Below are 17,700 nucleotides of genomic sequence, written 5' to 3'. Positions count from 1 at the left end.
TTGCATACTAACGCCGATTCACAACCGTACGCGCGCCCTACGTACGCAGTTTACGTCGTTTACGTTCTTCGGGTTCCGCGTAAGGCTGCTCCTGCTATTAGCAGGGGCAGCCAATGCTAAGTATACCCGTCGTTCCCGCGTCAGGATGTTTGAAAATTACGTCGTTTGCGTAAGTGAATCGTGAATGGCGCTGGACGCCATTTACGTTCACGTTTGCCGCAATGCGCGTCGGGAAGGTTTCCTGACGGAGCATGCGCACTACGTTCGGCGCGGGAACGCTCCTAATTTAAATGATCCACGCCCCCTACGGGATCATTTAAATTACGCGCCCTTACGCCGGGCATTTTTAAGGAGCACCCACGCAAATTAAGTAGCTACTGCTTCATGAATGAAGCGTAGTGCACGTAATTTACGGAGGCGCGGCGTTAAAACGGTACGCTGCGCCTCCGTTAGAGGGCGGAAAAGGTACCTGAATCTACCCCATTGAGTATGGCAGAGATGCCCTGGCAGGGGGACAGAAGGGCATTTGCTTTCTGGGCCAGCAACAGAGTGGAGATACTTTAGAGCGGGGCCCGCAGTCAGTGTCACATGGTGGTCATTATATAAGTTACATACTCGCCATTCAGACACGTGATCACAGCAGCTGGAAAAGGGAATGATGTCACGCATCGCTTCTCTGCCTTTTGGCTAAGATCAAGTGTAGTATCTGTTCTTATCAGTTGTCAGTAGTGTTGCTCACGAATATTCGTATTGCGAATATTCGGCTCGAATATGGCATATTCGAGTATTCGCGAATATCTCGAATTTCGCGGTCAATATTCGCTATTCTGAATATTCGATTCAATTTTATTTTTAGAACAGATCACATCCTAGAGATCTCCATCGACGTCTAAAAGCATTGCTGGTATGATTAGAGAGCTTGGGTCGAGTAGCTGAAGCCATCATTTTATATTGCCGAAAATTCACATTGCGATTATTCGGCAATAGGAATATTGCGCGATTATTTTTTCCGCCCTTCTTTTGCATCAGAGCCAGCAGTTGTCGAAATTCCGCAATCAATATCGCATTCGCATTTTGCGAAATTTCGATACAATATCACGAATATTCTGAGCCAATCAGAGTGCTCCTAGCGCTGTTGTCGAAATTCCGCATTCAATATCGCATTCGCATTTTGCGAAATTTCGATACAATATCACGAATATTCTGAGCCAATCAGAGTGCAAAATATCACGAATATTCTGAGCCGATCAGAGTGCTCCTTCCGCTGTTGTCGAAATTTCGCCATCAATATTGCATTCGCATTTTGCGAAATTTCTATACAATATCACAAATTTTCTGAGCCAATCAGAGTGCTCCTTCCGCTGTTGTCGAAATTTCGCAATTATTTCGCATTTCATTTCGATAAAATATCACGAATATTCGAATTTAGCGAATATTTCTCGAATATTCGGCTATATATTCGTGATATATCGCGAAATCGAATATGGCGTATTCTGCTCAACACTAGTTGTCAGTAGGTGGCGCTATGCTAACCGTCCCTAGTACACGGCGAGGTGGAAAGGGATGGCGGTGGGAGATGCAGAACCTGCTGGCGTGGAGGTGGAAGCCTTCAGATTTGGATGGAGAAACATGCGGTCGAAGCTGAAGGGCCGGGCCCCTGGCCTTCTGGCCTGGATTTTGTGGTGCCTGCCCGGTCAGTTGTTCGGGAGAGAACACTAGCTCCTCCTTCCCACAGGGGGAGCGGTTAGTACTTCCCAAATGTGATTAGGAGGGAGGGATGGGAGTAGTGGGAGTAGCCTGTTGGCGTGGGCTCTCCCCAATCTCTCAGAGCTCCTACCTTCCTGGCTGGGATGGGTGCTGCTGGTCTGGGCTGTGGGTCAGGGTCCGTTGAAAAGCCTATGGTGATTTCCCCCTGGAGTGGCAGTCCAGGGGTGCCGTAACTGCACTAGTGTTTTTACCGGCACTTGCTTTTTGGCACCTTGGTCACGTCACCATATCACATTTTTTTACACCTGCCTCTAGGGCCGGGCCTTTTGGCTAGGACCAGAGGAATTTTTGATTCCTGGCCGGAGGGCCAGCCATTGTGTTGCACGATGGTCACTTTCACTCTCACTCATCTTTCTTCTCCCCCACTTTCTTTAATTTATCCCCGTGTTTGTCACTTTATGTTTTTTTTTGATTGGTACACGTTATTTGTCACTGTGTGTGATTAGTAGGGTGCCAGTCCTCGGGCCAGCCCTGAACGTCTTGGGAGTAGGTGGACATGGCTTTCTGGCTTAGTTCGCCTGCTCTCATGGGGTCTCCCTTCGGGGGAGCCCCACCTAGTACTGGGAGGGTTCTGTTTCGGCAGACGCTCCAAGGAATGGGGTCCATGTTGGCTTCGACTGCTCGGACCACTTGAGTACCTAAGTCCCCGCCTGGAGCCTAACGGATTAGGGTCAGGTCCTTCTTTATGGAGGACCGTTTGATGCAGCACCCGTTGCACGTTTTTGTGATTCACTCTTTATGTGTGTGCACATTTTTTCTGCACCTGGTGGAGTTTTTGGGTGTGTTTTGCACGCCATAGGCTTTTCAAAAAAAAATCTGTTCTTATAAGTTGCCAGGAGGTGGCACTATGCTAACCGTCCCCAGTACACGGCGAGGAGGAAAGGGATGGCGGTGGCATATGCAAAACCTGCTGGTGTAATGGCGAAAGCCTCCTGATGAGGATGGAGAACCATTGGGTCGAGGCGGAGGGCCAGGGGTTTTTCTGGCCTTCTGGCCGGTGTTGGTGTAGGTGCTGCTCCTATCGGCGTCTGGTGGAGGAGCTGACGTAACCTTGTCTGGGGGTGCTGGGTGAGCCATGCAAATCTGCTGGATTGTTGGGGGGCCTGGAAAGGCTAGTACCGGTGGAGGCTGCTATGATAGTCGGTGGCTCTCCCTGAGAAAACCCAGAAGGGCTCTTGATCTGGTAGGAGCGGAGGGCCGCACTGACCTGGTCGGGGGGTCGGTTATTAATCAAAAAGCCTATGGTGAATGTGCCCCTGGAGTGGCAGTTCAGGGGTGCCATAACTGCACAAGTGTTGCCCTTTTGAGTATTGGCACCATGGTCACTTTACCATAACACACTTTTTTAGTACCTGCCTCCAGGGCCAAGCCTTTTGGCTGGGACCAGAGGAATTTTTGATTTCTGGCCGTGGCTGGCTTTTTATTTAACCCCGTGTGTGTCACTTTTATGTCTTTTTTTTGTTGGTCGTTACATGTTTTTGTCACAGTGTGATTAGTAGGGTGTAGGTCCTCAGGCCAGCCCTGAACGTCTTGGGAGTAGGTGGACATGGCCTTCTGGCTTAGTTCGCCTGCTCTCATGGGGTCTCCCTTCGGGGGAGCCCCACCTAGTACTTGGGTGGGTCTGTTTCGGTAGACCCTCCAGAGAACGGGGTCCGTCTGGTTTCGGCCAGATGGACCATGTGAAGTACCTCAATCCCCATCTGGAACCCTGGGGGATCAGGGTAAGGTCCTTCCTTGTGGAGGACAATGTAACACCCGTTGCATGTTTTGTGTCACTCTTTATGTGTGGGCACTTTTTTTGGCACTGGGTGGAGTTTTTGGATGTGTTTCACACGTCATGGGCTTTTCAAAAAAAATAGCTGGAAAAGGGAAGTCTTCCAGCACCAATTTTATTTCTTTTTGAGATGTCATGGGACGTAATGCTGAGGCCCACAAAGGAAGCTGATACTAGAAGATGTGGGAAATGTATATTAAAAAAAAACATCTTCTTTAGAGCTCATTTGCACTTCCTCCGACTTTACCACACATTAAAGTACCTACTGCTTCAGCATGCCTTTTTTTATGTGTTTTTGATGCTTCTGTGATGTTTTTTTGAAGCTTTAATGAAGGTTGGCAAACGCCCTGTTGTGTGTTAACTTTCTATATTTTTAAAGGGGAACAGTAGAGCTCCAGCTCATTAGTGTCCCTGTTCAGCGGATCTCCAGCTCATTAGTACTCCTGTTCATCAGATCCCTAACTCATTAGCAGGGGAGTTGCCAGGTCTACAAAATATCTGGGGCTAGAGCCCATAGCAGCGAAGTAAAGAAGAAAGTCACACGCTTGGGGGGGCATACACATGTATATTATATATATATGTGTGTGTGTTATTCTTACATCAGGGTCCCCAGAGAACCCCCTCACTTACCTCAGGGTCCCCAGAGAGCCCCCCATTACATCAGGGTCTCAAGTGAACCCCCCCGTCTTACATCAGGGTCCTCAGAGGGCCCCCTCCTTACAGAGTCCCCAAATGTCTGTAGGTAGAGCGTTCCGTAAACGTGGTCCTTGGACTGCAAATCCTCGTTCTCCTTTCGATTAGTAGCGAGATTTGGGGAGGAAGTTCTGATTAGTTGATCGGAGGGCCCGATTTTGGGTGTAGTGTTTTATTTTCTCGCATAAGTATTGCGGCGCGTTTCCTTGCGTGCATTTGTGGGTGAGGCAGAGGGTCTTGAATGTCACCCAATCCTTTATGGCTAGCCAGTGCAGGGTCCTCATGACCGGGGAGATTGGTTCCCACGTTTTTTTTTACCCGTTACCAGTCTGGCTGCAGTGTTCTGGACGACTTGTAGACGAGCAATATGGTATTTCGGTAGTCCTAGGTAGAGGGAATTTGCGTAGTCGAGTCTGGAATTGATTAGTGTTCCTTGCCACCTTCCAAACCCTAATGCCCTGTACACACGATCGGTTCATCCGATGAAAATGGACCGATGGATTTTTTCATCAGATATCCGATGAAGCTGACTTTCATCAGTCTTGCCTACACACCATCAGTTCAAAAATCTGATCGTGTCCAAACGCGGTGATGTAAAACACAACGACGTGCAGAGAAAAATGAAGTTCAATGCTTCCGAGCATGCGTCAACTTGATACTGAGCATGCATGGATTTTTGACCGATGGATTTCCCCACAGACGATCGTTTTTTTTTCTATGGTTTTTTTAACCATAAGAAAAATTTAAAACAGGTTCTATTTTTTTTCACCGATGGGAAAAAAACTGATGGGGCCCACACACGATCGGTTCGTCCGATGAAAACGGTCCGTAGCGTAGCAAAAAAAAATCGACTCTATATTAGTGCTATAAAATCACTACAAAGAGCTATGGCCACACACCTGTAGGGGTAATAGCCTGTAAACATACGATCTTGCATAAAAAAACTATACCAACAGTTTCACTAGACAATACGGCCCGGATTCACATACATCGGCGCATATTTATGCCGCCGTAGCGTATCTTTTTTACACTACGCCGACGCAGCGCAGAGAGGCAAGCACTGGATTCACAAAGCCAGTGCTGCCAAATCTGCGCTGGGTTTCTTAGGCGTAAGTCGTCGTAAGTGGAAGTGGGCGTGAGCCATGCTAATGAGGCGTGACCCCATGCAAATGATGGGCCAAGCGCCAGATAGATATGAATAACGAACGGCGCATGCACCGTCCCGTGGACGCGTCCCAGTGCGCATGCTCAGAATCACATCGGAACGAATGCCTAACATACGACGGATCACTGCCTACGGCGTGAACGTAACCTACACCCAGCCATATTCACGTACAACGTAAACGACGTAAAATACGACGGCTTGTGTTCCCTGGTCCATACCTTTGCATGGGTTGCGCCTCATATATGGGGAATAACTTTACGCCGGACGTACGACTTACACGCACAAGTCGTAGCCTGCGTCGGACGGACGTACGTTCGTGAATCGCCGTATCTCCCTCATTTGCATATGTGAATAGAAAATCAATGGGAGCGTAAATATGCGCCCACTCTACGCCGGCGTAGGCAAGTTACGTCGGTCGGATGAAGCCTATTTTCAGGCGTATCTTAGTTTTGTGGGCACGGCGCATAGATACGACAGCGCATATTTACACTTACGCGGCGTATCTCAAGATACGTCGGCGTAAGTGCTTTGTGAATCCGGGCCATAGTGTCTAAAGCTAGGTGATTTTCTCTGTGTCTGGAGTTCAGCTTTAACATTGCTTTTTTTGGTCGTCTATATACCATTGCTCCTTTTTATCCTTTCCTAACTTTAATATTCAGCCTCCTCCATGTCCTATTTCCAGCTATTCAGTGATTGGGCAATGACATATCGCTGTTCTACAGTAACGAATGCCAAGTGTTTAATCCACTTATCTCCCCGGATGAAGGTAACACAACTTTGGTGACTCTTCTCTCTCTTATAATCAGATGCATTTTACTTTTGTTCTTTTTTTTCTCCTTTAGATATCTTTTTACTCCAGTCCCTCTGCAGAGGCGCCGCAGCCAAACGCGGCTTTCATTTCAAGTTGAGACACCAATGTCCGCTCTGTCATTGGGTGCCAGAGGCGCGGAAGCCAAGCACGGCTTTCATTTCAAGGTGAGACACCAATGTCCGCTCTGTCATTGGGCGCCAGAGGCGCCGCAGCCAAGCGCGGCTTTCATTTCAAGGTGAGACACCAATGTCCGCCCTGTCATTGGGAGGCAGAGGCGCCGCAGCCAAGCGCGGCTTTCATTTCAAGTTGAGACACCAATGTCCGCCCTGTCATTGGGCGGCAGAGGCACGGCAGCCAAGCGCGGCTTTCATTTCAAGTTGAGACACCAATGTCCGCTCTGTCATTGGGCGGCAGAGGCGCGGCAGCCAAGCGCGGCTTTCATTTCAAGGTGAGACACCAATGTCCGCTCTGTCATTAGGCGCCAGAGGCACCGCAACTAAGCGCGGCTTTCATTTCAAGGTGAGACACCAATGTCCGCTCTGTTATTAGGTGCCAGAGGCACCGCAGCCAAGCACGGCTTTCATTTCAAGGTGAGACACCAATGTCCGCTCTGTCATTGGGCGCCAGAGGCACCGCAGCCAAGCGCGGCTTTCATTTCAAGGTGAGACACCAATGTCCGCTCTGTCATTGGGCGCCAGAGGCGCCGCAGCCAAGCGCGGCTTTCATTTCAAGGTGAGACACCAATGTCCGCCCTGTCATTGGGAGGCAGAGGCGCCGCAGCCAAGCGCGGCTTTCATTTCAAGTTGAGACACCAATGTCCGCCCTGTCATTGGGCGGCAGAGGCACGGCAGCCAAGCGCGGCTTTCATTTCAAGTTGAGACACCAATGTCCGCTCTGTCATTGGGCGGCAGAGGCGCGGCAGCCAAGCGCGGCTTTCATTTCAAGGTGAGACACCAATGTCCGCTCTGTCATTAGGCGCCAGAGGCACCGCAACTAAGCGCGGCTTTCATTTCAAGGTGAGACACCAATGTCCGCTCTGTTATTAGGTGCCAGAGGCACCGCAGCCAAGCACGGCTTTCATTTCAAGGTGAGACACCAATGTCCGCTCTGTCATTGGGCGCCAGAGGCACCGCAGCCAAGCGCGGCTTTCATTTCAAGGTGAGACACCAATGTCCGCTCTGTCATTGGGCTCCAGAGGAGCCACAGTCAAGCGCGGCTTTCATTTCAAGGTGAGACACCAATGTCCGCTCTGTCATTGGGCGCCTGGGAACTTGGGAAAGGACTTTTAAGGATGAACAGTTTGAAAAATAAGAAGCAGATTAATATATGTCAGCCGTGAACAAGCTTATTCAGAAATTCTCACCATATATACATCTTTATCTTCTTTTATACCGAAAAAGTAAGTCTGCATTTTTTTGATCCAAATGTAGATAAATGAAAGGATAAATTGCCTAAGAGAAAACGCCACTTCCATGAGAAAAAACAATAAATAAAAGAACGAATCTAGCATATAAAATTGCTACACAAGTATTATTGTAATTGAATGTTATTTAAAATGTATCTTCCTTTTCAATCTGCAGCTCTCTCATTTTCTGTAAAATGCACCATGGCGACCTTGAGGTGTTCTGTACACAGCTGGTTTACAGAATGCCTCTCAGTTATGTCCTTTCCTGCTTGTGTGATTGGCTCACTGATCTTCCCTGAAGTCTGCACTAAGATAAGTCAGGTTTTGGTCATCTCCTGCAACAAAAATTTCATTTTTGGTGAGATAATCCCAAAAGGGAAATCACGTCTAAAGGGATGCAGACCCTGACACTTTCCTCAGTAGAGCCCTGAAAGTGCAGCAGCTGACTGATAATTATAAAATCAATCAGCTGGTGCTCAAAATTTTTGGGGTGGGCGCAAATGAAAAAAATAAAAAATTTGCAGCCTTACTGTGCCCATCAAATGCAGCCACTGTGCCATCAATTGTCACCACTGTGCCATGCCATGAAATTCAGTCACTATGCCATCAATTCGCACCACTGTGCCATGCCATCAAACGCAGCCACTGTGCCATCAATTGTCACCACTGTGCCATGCCATCAAACGCAGCCACTGTGCCCCTCAATTGTCGCCACAGTGCCCTTTAATTGTCGCCACTTTGCCCATTGTTGCCACTGTGCATGTCACTGTGCCCTTCAATTGTTGCCACTGTGCCCATTGTCACCACTGTGCCCATTGATGCCACTGTGCCCCTTAATTTTTGCCACTGTGCCCATTGTCACCACTGTGCCCATTGTTGCCACTGTGCATGTCACTGTGCCCTTTAATTGTTGCCACTGTGCCCATTGTCACCACTGTGCCCTTTGTCCTCACTGTGCCCTCTGTCACCACTGTGCCCTTTGTCGTCACTGTGCCCTCTGTCACCACTGCGCCCTTTGTCGCCTCTGTGCCATTGTCGCAACTGTGCCCTGTAAAATGCACTTACCGTTCTGCTTCCATGTCCCTCAATGTCTTCTCCCGCCCTCAATGACACTTCAGCCAATCAGGTTACCGATAACCAGAATAGGCGGATCTGATTGGCTGAGACGGCCGTCAGTCTTATCCAAGGAATGCACCCCCCGTACTTTCCGAGGATAGACATCCGGTACTCGGAAAGCCTATCAGAGCCACTGGCGCCCCCTATGGACGGGCCGCCACCGAAATCAATCCCATTCATTTTGTAGATGGACACAGAGAAACAAACAGTGATTTCTTCAGAATAACAAAAGGTAGGAATCTCCAACAAAGTTTGATAAAATCCCTGCAATGTACAGAGATCACGTGGCAATGCACACAAAAGTACAGTTATGGCTAGTTTACACTTGCTTCAAAACATCGCTTCGGACATGCTTTGTTAAAGCTCTCTAAACGCCAGTCAAAGCTCCTGTGACTAAATAAAAGGTTTAGCTTACATTCCTGTTTACACCTTGCTTTTGCTTGGTGCTTCAATGAGGCTTCGGTAAAGCTTCAGTGAGGCTTCGGTGAGGCTTTAGTGAGGTTTCTTGGGGATTCAGTGGGGCTTTGGTGAGGCTTTCTGAAGCTTTGTGGGGCTTCAGTGAGGCTTTAGTGAGGCATTAGTGGGGCTTACATTGAGGCTTTGTAGGGCTTTGGTGAGGCTTCAGTGAGGCTTTGGTGAGGCTTTGGTAAGGCTTTAGTAAGGCTTTAGTGGGGCTTCAGTAAGGCTTTAGTGGGGCTTTAGTGAGGCATTAGTGGGGCTTACATCGAGGTTTTGTGGGACTTTGGTGAGGCTCCAGTGAGGCTTTGGTGAGGCTTTGGTAAGGCTTTAGTGGGGCTTCAGTGAGGCTTTATGGGGTTCTGTGAGGCTTCGGTGAGGCTTCAGTGAGGCTTTAGTGAGGCTTCTTGGGGATTCAGTGAGGCTTTGGTGAGGCTTTGTGGAGCTTTGTGGGGCTTCAGTGAGGCTTTGTGGGGCTTTGGTGAGGCTTCAGTGAGGCTTTATGGGGCTTCAGTGGGGCTTCGGTGAGGCTTTTTGGGGCTTCGTACGGCTTTGGTGAGGCTTCAGTGAAGCTTTAGTGTGGCTTCATTGAGGTTTTGTGGGGTTCCGTGGGGCTTCGGTGAGGCTTCAGTGAGGCTTCAGTGGGGCTTCGATGAGGCTTCAGTGAGGCTTCGTTGAGGCTTTGGTGAGGCTTCATGGGGCTTTGGCGAGGCTTCGGTAAGGCTTCGGCGGGCCGTTTTAAAACCGGGCCGTGGCCGGACTTTGGACATGCCTGAGATAGACGCTTTGTTACTGGAGGAAGTGTTCCTGATTGAGAACTGTCCATGGTGCTGAAGATAGAAGCTTTGTTACCGGAGGAAGTTTTCCTTATTGGGAGCTGTCCATGGTGTTAAAGATAAACACTTTGCTACTGGAGGAAGTTTTTCTGGTTGGGGAGCTGTCTATGGTTCTAAAGATAGAAGCTTTGTACTGGAGGAAGTTTTCCCGATTGGGAACTGCCCATGGAGCTGAAGATAGAAGCTTTGTACCGGAGGATGTTTTCCTTATTGGGAACTGCCCATGGTGCTGAAGATAGAAGCTTTGTTACTGGAGGAAGTTTCCCTTATTGGGAGCTGTCCATGGTGTTAAAGATAAACGCTTTGCTACTGGAGGGATTTTTTCTGGTTGGGGAGCTGTCTATGGTTCTAAAGATAGAAGCTTTGTACTGGAGGAAGTTTCCCGATTAGGAACTGTCCATGGTGCTGAATATAGATGCTTTGTACCGGAGGAAGTTTTCCTGATTGGAAGCTGCCCATGGTGCTGAAGATAGAAGCTTTGTTACTGGAGGAAGTTTTCCTTATTGGGAACTGCCCATGGTGCTGAAGATAGAAGCTTTGTTACTGGAGGAAGTTTTCCTTATTGGGAACTGCCCATGGTGCTGAAGATAGAAGCTTTGTTACTGGAGGAAGTTTCCCTTATTGGGAACTGCCCATGGTGCTGAAGATAGAAGCTTTGTTACTGGAGGAAGTTTTCCTTATTGGGAACTGCCCATGGTGCTGAAGATAGAAGCTTTGTTACCGGAGGAAGTTTCCCTATTGGGAGCTGTCTATGGTGTTAAAGATAAACGCTTTGCTACTGGAGGGATTTTTTCTGGTTGGGGAGCTGTCTATGGTTCTAAAGATAGAAGCTTTGTACTGGAGGAAGTTTTCCTGATTGGAAGCTGCCCATGGAGCTGAAGATAGAAGCTATCCTACTGCTCAAAGATATTTAACTGTCTGAGCCCTTTTCCCCTTTTTTTTGGGGGGGGGGGGGGCAGGCATGTTTAACTCCTTCATGATCATTGTCAAAACAAACCTTAACTCCTAAATCTAGGTTTGCAACTTTGACCTCTGTTATGAATACTGGACATATCACCACTGCTTTAGTGTATCCTGGCAAATCATCATTTTTATTTATTTTTTTCATGACAAATTGGGCTTGTTAATGGATATTAATGGATATTTCCAAAATGTTGGTTTATTACTATTTCATTACCATGTACCCTCTCCAAAAAAACTTGCAAAATAAATTCTCCTACTCCTGATGACGATTCCACATCTAGTATATATGTGTGTGATTTATTTTTTGTACCCATAGTAGGATCAAGAAACAACAGTACCTTTTTTTGTGTTTTTTTTTTGTTGGGGGGGGGGGGGGTGCATTGCCTAAACACACTGATCGCACCTATAAAACGTTTTTTTGCCTTAAATTCACTGACACTATATATAAAACCTTTTTTTTCTTAACTAAAATACACTAACTGCCACACTAACTGATACACTGACACTAACTGGTACACTAACACTAAAACTGACACACTGGCCCAGATTCAGAGAGCAATTGCGTCTGCGTAACCATAGTTACACAGCGCAATTGCTTACTTGCTCCGGCGTATCGAATGCTCCTGATTCAGGAACCTCGTTACGCCGACTGCAGCCTAAGATATGCGTGGCATAAGGCTCTTATGCCCGCATATCTTAGGCTGCATTCTTACGATGGCCGCTAGGTGGCGTTCCCGTTGTGGTCAGCGTATAGTATGCAAATTGCATACTAACGCCGATTCACAACGTTACGCGAGCCCTGCGTACGCAGTTTACGTCGTTTGCGTACGGCGGTTTTTGCGTACGGCTGTCCATGCTATTAGCAGGGGCAGCCAATGCCACGTATACCCGTCATTCCCGCGTCGCGAAATTTGAAATTTACGTAGTTTGCGTAAGTGAATCGTGAATGGCGCTGGACGCCATTCACGTTCACTTTGAAGCAAATGACGTCCTTGCGACGTCATTTACCGCAATGCACGTCGGGAAAGTTTCCCAATGGAGCATGCGCTCTACTCTCGGCGCGGGAACACGCCTAATTTAAATGATTCCCACCCCCTACGGGATCATTTACATTAGGCCCCCTTTTGCAGGGCATTTTTGAAGAGCGCCCACGCAAATTTCGTGGCTACTGCTTCATGAATGAAGCGTAGCGCAAATAATTTGCATAGGCGCAGGGTAAAAAGGGTACACTGCTCCTCCGTAAGGAGCGCGCAGCTGTACCTGAATCTACCCCATTGACACTAACTGAACTCCAACACTGGCACTAACTGACACACTGACACGAAAACTGACACTGACACACTAACACTAAAACTGGCACTCACAGTAACTGACACACCGACACTAACACTGACACTAACTGACAAACTAACACTAAAATTGACACGTATGCCTCGTACACACGGTCAGAATTTCCGATGAAAAAAGTCAGATAGAATTTTTTCATTGGATATTCTGACCGTGTGTATGCCCCATCGGACTTTTTCCATCGTAAATTCTGATGGACTTAGAGAACATGTTCTCTTTTTTTTCCGTTCGTCTGCATGCATGGAAGCATTGAGCTTCATTTTTCTCGGCTCGTCGTACGTGTTGTACGTCACCGCGTTTTTGACGGTCGGAATTTGGTATGACCGTGTGTCTGCAAGACAGCTTGAGCGGAATTCCGTCGGAAAAACCCATTGGAGTTTATTCCGGTGGAAAAATCGATCGTGTGTACAGGGCATAACTGACACACCGGCACTAACACTGACACTAACTGACAAACTAACACTAAAACTCCTACTCAATGTGAAAGCCGGAGGGCTTTCACACTGAGGCCATGCGCTGGCGGGAGAGAAAAAAATCTCCTGTCAGCAGCATCTTTGGAGCGGTGAGAGGAGCGGCGTGTATACCGCTCCTTCCCATTTAAAACAATGGGAAACCGCGGCAATACTGCCCGCAATGCGCCTCTGCAGAGGCGCATTGCGGGTGGTATTAACCCTTTATCGACCGCTAGCGGGGGTTAACACCGCACCGCTAGCGGCCGAATCCCGCAGCAAATCCGACGGTATAGCGCCGCTATTTTTAGCGGCGCTATACCACCACCGCGGCTCCCACCCCATTGTAAAAGGGGCCTAAGGGTCTTAGCGGTGCTTTATCAGCACATTGGTATTGCAGATGAGGCTTCGCTCGAATAACGCTCGAAAAACGCCCCAGTGTGAAAGGGGCCTTATGCCGCGTACACACGATCGGTCCATCCGATGAGAACGAACCGATGGACCGTTTTCATCGGTTAACCGATGAAGCTGACTGATGGTCCGTCGCGCCTACACACCATCGGTTAAATAACCGATTGTGTCAGAACGCGGTGACGTAAAACACAACGACGTGCTGAAAAAAACGAAGTTCAATGCTTCCAAGCATGCGTTTTTGATTCTGAGCATGCGTGGATTTTTAACCGATGGATGTGCCTACTAACGATCGTTTTTTTCCCATCGGTTAGGAATCCATCGGTTAAATTTAAAACAAGTTGGCTTTTTTTAAACCTATAGATAAATAACCGATGGGGCCCACACGCGATCGGTTTGGACCAATGAAAACGGTCCATCAGACCATTCTCATCGGTTTAACCGATCGTGTGTACGCGGCATTACTGTCTTATTTTTTTATTTAAAAAAAGTGTATTTTTCCCCCCAAAATTTCACTTGTAAGAGCGTTGTGCAAATAAGGTGTGACATAAAGTATTGAAACAGCCGCCATTTTATTCTCTAAGGAGTCTGAAAAACTATGGGCCAGATTCAGAAAGGAGATACGACGGCGTATCTCCGGATACGCCGTCGTATCTCTGAGTGCGGGCCATCGTATCTATGCGCCCGATTCAGAGAATCAGTTACGCATAGATTTCCCTAAGATCCGACCGGCGTAATTGTCTTACACCGTCGTATCTTAGGCTGCATATGTGGCGCTTCCGTATTGTTACGCAATGAATATGCTAATTAGGTATATACGCCGATTCAGAAACGTTCGTCCGGCCGGCGCATTTTTTTACTTTGTTTACGTTAGGCCTTTTCCGGCGTAAAGTTACCCCTGCTATATGAGGCGTAGCTAATGTTAAGTATGGACGTCGTTCCCGCGTCGAGTTTTGGAAATTTTACGTCATTTGCGTAAGTCGTTCGTGAATAGGGCTTGTACGTAAGTTACGTTCACGTCTAAAGCAATGACGATTTGCGGCGTAATTTCGAGCATGCGCACTGGGATTTTTCCACGAACGCGGGGTCACCATTCATTTAAATAAAACACGCCCACATCATCCCCATTTGAATTAGGCGGGCTTACGCCGGACAACATACGTTACGCCGCCGTAACTAAGGGTGCAAGTTCTTTCTGCATACGGAACTTGCGGCGGCGTACCGTATCTGCGATACGTTACGCCCGCCGATAGATAGACAATTCTATTTGAATCTGGGCCTATATATATAACGTTTGGGGGTTCTAAGTAATTTTCTAGCAAAAAAAAAAAATAATTTTAACTTGTAAACAACAGATTTTAAAAAGAGGCTCGGTACCTTAAGTGGTTAAAGAGAATTGTACCCAGCGTGTTTTGATTACGCCGTTTCGTTGGCAGCCTTATGTATTCATTTAAGGGCCGAGCCTCTTTTTGACATCTGTTGTTTACAAGTTAAAATCTTTTTTTTTCTAGAAAATTACTTAGTATGTGTTCTAAATGAACTCTGTTTTATGCAGTTCTATGTGTAAATAGAGTACGTGGAATGCCTAAAAAGTCTCATCCAAATCTATCCTTTGTTCCAGTATATATAGGGATGTTGGCATTCATGCGATGGGTGGAATCGAGGGGGGGGGGGGGGTTCATTTTTGATACCAAAACTTCACTGCCATTTAACCACTTAAGACCCGGACCAAAATGCAGGTAAAGGACCTTGCCACTTTTTGCGATTCGGCACTGCGTCGCTTTAACTGACAATTTCGCGGTCGCGCGACGTGGCTCCCAAACAAAATTGGCGTCCTTTTTTCCCCACAAATGGAGCTTTCTTTTGGTGGTATTTGATCACCTCTGCGGGGTTTTATTTTTTGCGCTATAAACAAAAATAGAGCGACAATTTTGAAAAAAATGCAATATTTTTTCATTTTTGCTATAAAAAATATCCCCCAAAAAAGATATAAAAAAAACGTTTTTTTTCCTCAGTTTAGGCCGATACGTATTCTTCTACATATTTTTGGTAAACAAAATCGCAATAAGTGTTTATCGGTTGGTTTGCGCAAAATTTATAGTGTTTACAAAATAGGGGATAGTTTTATTGCATTTTTATTAATACATTTTTTTTACTACTAATGGCGGCGATCAGCGATTTTTTCGTGGCGGACACATCGGACAATTTTGACACATTTTTGGGACAATTGTCATTTTCACAGCAAAAAAATGCTATAAAAATGCACTGATTATTGTGAAAATGACCATTGCAGTTTGGGAGTTAACCACTAGGGGGCGCTGAAGGGGTTAAGTGTGACCTCATATGTGTTCCTAACTGTAGGGGGGCGGGGCTGGACCTGTGACGTCATTAATCGCCTTTCCCTATATCAGGGAACACACGATCGATGACAGCGCCACAGTGAAGAACGGGGAAGGTGTGTTTACACACAGCTCTCCTCGTCCTTTAGCTCCGGGGACTGATCGCGGGACTCCAGCGGCGATCGGGTCCGCGGGTCCCGCGGCCACGGAGCTTCGGACAGGGTCACGGGCACGTGCCCGCGACCCACGGCTGGGCACTTAAAGAGGGCGTATAGGTACGTGCTTGTGCCCAGCCGTGCCATTCTGCCGACGTAAATGTGCAGGAGGCGGTCCTTAAGTGGTTAGAACCAGGAAGATTGGAACCCTTGTTAATTTCCATTGCTGTCTGGAGATTCATCCCCCTCCTTTTTACCATTATCATCGAAAGTGAAAGTAAAAGAAGATCCTCAATTTTGGGTTGTCCTCAGAAAATTAAGAGAGGGGAAACAGTGGCTACAATTGATGGGCACAGTGGTAACAATTGATGGCACAGTGGTAACAATTGATGGCACAGTGGTAACAATTGATGGCACAGTGGTAACAATTGATGGGCACAGTGGCGACAATTGATGGGCACAGTGGTGACAATTGATGGGCACAGTGGTGACAATTGATGGGCATAGTGGTGACAATTGATGGCACAGTGACTGCATTTGATGGCATGGCACAGTGGTTGCGTTTGATGGCATGGCGCAGTGGCTGTGTTTGATGGCATGGCACAGTGGTGACAATTGATGGGCCCAGTGGCTGCATTTGATGGGCACACTGAGGCTGCAATTGTTTTTTGTTTTTTTTCCTTGGCGCCCCCCCCTAAAAAAAAATTTGAGCACCAGCCGCCACTGCCGCCATATATGTACAGGAGTCGGTGGTTAAGTGGTTAACAGAAATCGACGAGAAGCTCACAGTGTGCAGTGAAATCAGAATAAGCCATTTTAATCCAGGAAAAGAGCCGGTACAACTGTGCAATACTGAAGGGAAGGCTGGAGGGAGGATTTAAAAATAGTTTGTATTCTGAGCCTGAATCCCTCGAATTTTGCAGTCTTTCATTGTACGCTACTCTAGTCAGTGAATCATCCGGCCTCACCCACCTCTGAAAACAATGTCATTTCCATTTCACGTCCTGCTTTTTTCACATTTACAGATGGGCAGACAGGCAGACGAGTCCAGTCCTGACATGGAACACTGCGATGTCTGCCAGGAACAATACAGGATGACATTAGAGATTCTCACCTCCATCCACAGAAACACTAAAATACGATTACACACAGATCAAACCCATGCGTCTCCTCATCTCTTCTGACCATTTATTACTTATTAAAGAAGACACTGCATCAACATCTACATTGAAAAAGCCTCCTCTGAAAAGGTCTCCAGTACAGAAAGTGATAGGAAATCCACAGTGGGGTAGATTCAGGTACAGCTGCGCGCTCCTTACGGAGGCGCAGTGTACCCTTTTTACCCTGCGCCTACGCAAATTATTTGCGCTACGCTCCATTCATGAAGCAGTAGCCACGTAATTTGCGTGGGCGCTCTTCAAAAATGCCCTGCGTAAGGGCGCCTAATGTAAATGATCCCGTAGGGGGCGGGAATCATTTAAATTAGGCGCGTTCCCGCGCCGAGCGTAGAGCGCATGCTCCGTCGGGAAACTTTCCCGACGTGCATTGCGGTAAATGACGTCGCAAGGACGTCATTTGCTTCAAAGTGAACGTGAATGGCGTCCAGCGCCATTCACGATTCACTTACGCAAACTACGTAAATTTTAAACCTCGCGACGCGGGAACGACGGGTATACTTAGCATTGGCTGCCCCTGCTTTTAGCATGTGCAGCCTTACGCGAAACCCGACATACGCAAACGACGTAAACTGCGTACGCAGGGCTCGCGTAACGTTGTGAATCGGCGTTATTATGCAATTTGCATACTCTACGCTGACCACAACGGGAACGCCACCTAGTGGCCAACGTAAGAATGCAGCCTAAGATATGAGGGCATAAGAGCCTTATGCCACGCATATCTTAGGCTGTAGTCGGCGTAACGAGCTCGTGAATCAGGAGAACTCGTTACGCCGGGGCAAGTAAGCAATTGCGCTGCGTAACTATGGTTACGCAGGCGCAATTGCTCTCTGAATCT

At 47.6% G+C, this 17,700-nt stretch overlaps 1 non-coding gene across 1 annotated transcript; it reads left to right on the top strand.

Moving 5' to 3' along the window:
- The first annotated feature begins 667 nt into the window (after positions 1-667).
- LOC120925132 lies at positions 668-865 on the top strand. Its single transcript, XR_005746551.1, has one exon. It is a non-coding gene; the product is annotated as a U2 spliceosomal RNA (small nuclear RNA).
- The last annotated feature ends 16,835 nt before the right edge of the window (positions 866-17,700 follow it).

The sequence above is a fragment of the Rana temporaria genome, chromosome 1 (assembly GCF_905171775.1).
Source record: "Rana temporaria chromosome 1, aRanTem1.1, whole genome shotgun sequence".
In the NCBI taxonomy this organism is placed as follows: Eukaryota; Metazoa; Chordata; class Amphibia; order Anura; family Ranidae; genus Rana; species Rana temporaria.
Note: the sequence above shows the minus strand (reverse complement) of the source record. Positions and strands in the feature narration are given on the sequence as shown.